Below are 5153 nucleotides of genomic sequence, written 5' to 3' on the forward strand. Positions count from 1 at the left end.
TGATCTCCTTTGAGCCTCACAGCATTCACAGAAGGCAGATAATTTACAATCTCCATTTTACAGTGGGGAAAATACAATAATACAAGGCAGACAGAGATGAGGTGATCTACCAAGGGTCATACAGCTAATATGTATCTGAGGTTAATTTTGTACTCAGATTTTTCCAACTTATTCTCTATTAGTGATTAATAATAAAATAAGGAAAACAAATACTGTGACAAATCTTGAATAGTTTAAGGAAAAATATCCACTATAAGAGCCATGGATAGATTCTCTCTACTGACAAACTATAGTCCCTTCACTCCCTAGGAGGCAGTTTCATGAGTTGTTGGAGCCCACAAAATTCTGCAGTTGTTACCAAACTAATAATGATGTTCTCTGAACTTAGTTAGACTTGTCCTTGGACAAAAAACACCAGTTGGACACCAGGCCTGTGCTCCACGTTTTTCCTGCCAGATAGTAGACCTGATCCTCTGAAGTCTCCATCTATAACTCAATTGGTAGCATAGTAGATAGAGAGATGGACTTGAAGACATATATTCAGATCTTGCCTCAGATTTTCCTGGGTGACCTTGGGCAAATCATTTATCCCTTCTCAGTCTCACCTTCCTCATCTATAAAATGGAGACAATACTAGCACCTTTCTCAGTTATTATGAGAAAGAAACAAGGTAATATTTGTAAAGAACTTTCCAAAACTTTTAAGTAATATTCATCATTATTATTATTATTATTACAATGAGAATACAGAGATATCAGTGGAATTCACATGAATAATAGTACTTAAATATCCACAGATCCAAACATCATATTGTGTTTCATGTTCTCTGTTTCTACTATTTTCTGCTTTTATTTACAATTTCTTCTTCTTTAAAAATACTATAGAAATTTGTGATGAGTAGATATGAACTTCTTCTTTTCCTCACCCCTGAAAAAATTTCCTGGTTTTCCTATGACTTTTTCTTGAAGCTTAGTTTCATTGTCTTTTGTTTTTAAATTGGATGGATGCAAATCTGTTACTCAGATTCTCCTATGGACTAAGGAGGAGGAATATACATTAGGTACAATATTCTCATAATTTCCAAAACCCTCTTCTGTCCAGCTGTTTTATCATTCTTAGAAAGTCATCCACATCCTTTGGCTCCTTATTCAGTGACTGGAATCTTCCTATTCTTGTACTTCGAAAGCCAACTCCCCAGTAACTGAACTTGTAAGTGCTTGGCCTATTTATTTCCTGCTTTGGTCATCCTTTTCATTGTGCTTGGTAGCATTTGGTGTGAACTCAAAATGACTCCCTTTGCTCTTGCCAAAATCTGTCTTTATGAACATTGACATCTTCCAAATTGATGTTTTACTCATTTTTTTCTGGTAAAATATTTTCTTTTTCTATTGATTTTATCTTGATTTCCACTTTATATTTCCAACCACATTTCACTCTTTTAAGCACAGTATCAAGAAACATTACTTCATATGATAGGATGGTGCAATGGAGAGTCCTGATCAAGATGTCCAAGGTCCTAAGGTTAAGACTTAATTCCTCCACTATGCCACTGGGTGCCATATTTTCTTCTATGGGCCTCAGTTTTCTTCTTTGTAAAATGAAGTAGTTCCTTAATTTATATTTAATTTTTGTCATACTACTTTCTTACCACATGAAGGATACAGTACTTGTTAAGGTATTTTGTCATTCTCTTGACTTAAAGCTTCCATCCAAAAAAATCTTTGTATAGTAACCCCCAAAGATACTGAACCTGACAACCTATTAAAATCAGATGATTCACATTATTAGAGAATTAAATTGTATTTAAAAAAATAAAGAAAACAAATCCTTGTATAAAACCCTTTGTGGATTAATTCCCCAATTTGTACTCATATTTGAAAGTTGGTTTGGTCCTCTGTTATTTCAGATTCTAGAGCTAACCTTATGGAACTAAACTAGCTTATAAGCACCCCATGGTGTGCTTCCAGCTTATAACCAGTCAATAGACTCAAATATTTTATAGAAGAGCTATTATTCAAAGGACATAACCACAAAAGTTCAAAACATTCACCAACTATAAACCTGGGGTGCAATCTCCATCAAATACACAAAGTGTCCATGAAAAGCATGGGTTCAGACTTAGAGCACAATGAACAAAAGTACATGAAGAGGACACAAAACTCCTGGTATTGTCAGGCCTTTATGACTTTTTTTCACTTCACTTCTTCATATAGAACCTTGGATATAGCATCTCTATTGGGTGGGTTGCTAAACTGAATTTTTAGCATCTGCTCCTCCTCATAATCTGACTCTCTTCTTTGCTAACAAGGGTCATGTTGTCTTTGTTTAATCTGAAGTATTTTAGTAGCTCCTGTTCAATGCTATTTAAGATACAGAGGAGGGTAGGAAAGGCTTGTGTTTGTGTGTGTGTGTGTGTGTGTGTGTGTGTGTGTGTGTGTGTGCGCGCATGCACGCATGTGTGTGTTTTATTTATGTTTATTCGTTTTTGTAAGGGTTAAGTGGGTTAAGTGACTTATCCAAGGCCACACAGCTAAGTAAGGAACTCAGGACCTCCTGACTCTAGGGCCAGTACCCTATCCAATCTGCCACCTAGCTATCCTAAGGAAAGACCTTTTCATACCTCCAGGGGTCTTCTCCATTGACATCTCCATAAAATCATCCAAAACTTTGCTACCTATGTCCTCAAAGACATGGTGTGTTCCCATCCTGAGTCAATCAGAAACTTCAACAACTTAATATATCATTAATGTGAGTGATTGTTCTGGGCCTTCTATAACAAAATCAACTGAGTTAGGGGCAAGGGATGGTATGAAATCACATTCCTCTATCCCCTAATTTTAGGGATGTATATAAATTCCCAGAACCACAGTTTGAAATAATCTCCTCTGAGATCCCACAAATCCTGTTTTGTTCCTGCTACTTGAGAGGGGATCTCACTTTGTTGTATAAGTCTTTTGACCAGGAGTCCTTTGTTCAATAAATCTTATGGTAGCCTGATCCCCCAAAATCTTACTTTTTCAGGTCACATAAGGGTGTCTTTTAATATAAAAGAAAGGGAAAAAATTCTCAAGGGTTTCTCTCCCCTGGTGTATAGCATTGTCTTTCTACAGGTCCTTTCCCCTTTTTGTTCTCTTTATTCTACTAGCCAGCTGTACATATCACTATGTATATTCCTTGTTGATATTCTCTTAAATTTCCTGTGGGACTCAAGTAGGTAAAGGCAAAAGGAAGGGGAAAACATCCAAACTGCCTATATATAAAGACATGAGTGTCTTTTCATTTTTCAATTACTGAGTTAGGACCAAACCCCTCCAAGATTGCCCTTGGAGTTCATTATCCCACCCATATGTGCTGAGACTGCTTTCCCAGATAAGAGTGTTGTTTGGTGTCAGGGTAAGCCTGACTGCTTGCCCAAGGAGTTGATTTGATCAGGAAGATGTCATTCTCATCATTCAGTTTCCTCCTTACTTTTTTCTACAGTTAGAACAGATACTGTACACTGGAGTAACACCACAAAAGGTGGAAGGCATGAAAGGCAGCATCTTAAGTAGCCTAGAAGACAAGAATGGACAACTTGTGGAGAAACTTGCAGGGGCATTCCTCCATCTTCTTGGAGCTCTGAATGGTAAGAAAGATTTCAGGATCTGAGAGTGGTTGTGGGGGAAAGATAAGCCCAGGACACTAATGTTATAAATGACTCATAATTATAACCACTTAGTCCAGAGTGATTAAAATAGCTTTTATTAATAAATTTCTGTGCAGAGGGGGACCAGTTTCCCTGTGGGAAAAGGTAGTGAATTGCTACAATGTCCAGTCTTATATGCAGTTTGAAAGGCTTGTTCCTCTCCTTTGTGACAGTCATTGGTCAGGGTTACAATCTAATCAATACATTCACCCCTATACCACTCTCTAATAATGTTTTCCTTGACCTGATCATTATATTAATGGGCACAGGGGAGTGTATAGTAATATGTCAGTTGGAAAGGACAAGGACCCTAGGTCATCCCTTGACTAGCTGAAGCTAGTTTTTGACCTCCCCTTGGTAAGGAGGCTTAATGTCAGGTGAGGGGATTTCATTCAGCTCAATGATTGGTCAGGGTCATTTACACACACACACATATGTATTTGTGTGTATATATATATATATATATATATATATATATATATATATATATATATATATACTAACAATCTACTAACAATCTCCTTTGTCATTCTGTGGAAGTCAAACACCCTACATTTCTTACAACTAATACTCAGAAAATAATATTCATTCAATATATATGAGGTTCTTGAGATTCTAGATTAAGCTTTTAAAAAATACCCTAAAATCTTTCCTACATTTTTATTCTCACAATATCCCTCTCTCATTGATGGCAAAAACAAATGTCCAGAATGGGAAGTGACTTGCCCAAAGTCATACATCTATACACTGCATTGTCAGAGCCCATTCCTATAATTCCCATCCAATCATCTATCCTACATAAAGCATTGTGTACCCTACAAATATTCATCATCAATGAGAAGAAAGTTTCTCTCTCCTTAACTCTTTTCTTCTTATACTCCCCAGGAACAGGAAAGCTTAGGACTACATTCTGATTAGGGATGGGGCACAGTATTTCCCAACAGTTCTCAGTCCTTCCTCATTGATCCTACATGGTTCCTCATCAGCTTCCATGGATTAATTAACATTTCTATGAAAATAACTATTTTACCTGTTTATCTAGACCTAATCTCTCCCCTGAGTCTCAAACTCCCATCACTAACTTCCTTATGGATCTCTTGAACTGGATATCTCACAGATATCTCAAACAATAAGTCATAATCTCAATTCATCTTTCACCTCCAAACCCATATCATCTCTCCAGGTACCATTCTTTTTCTAATCCACTAGATTTTTAACCTTAGTATCACACTTGAGTCCTCCCTCTCCTTCTTTCCCCATATCCCTTAGTGAGTCTAATAGATTTTATCTGCACAGTATATTGCATCCTTCACCATCTCACAATATCTCACATCCAGTTCTTTCTCATCACTCAGTCAATATATTTTAAGATTTTTTCTTTTTTTCTTTAATTTATTTATACATTACCAAAATATTCTTGTTTAAGAGTAAACATAATACCCCCTCCCCCTCATATAAAACCTCATGA

This window comes from Macrotis lagotis, chromosome X (genome assembly GCF_037893015.1).
Source record: "Macrotis lagotis isolate mMagLag1 chromosome X, bilby.v1.9.chrom.fasta, whole genome shotgun sequence".
NCBI classification, from domain to species: domain Eukaryota; kingdom Metazoa; phylum Chordata; class Mammalia; order Peramelemorphia; family Peramelidae; genus Macrotis; species Macrotis lagotis.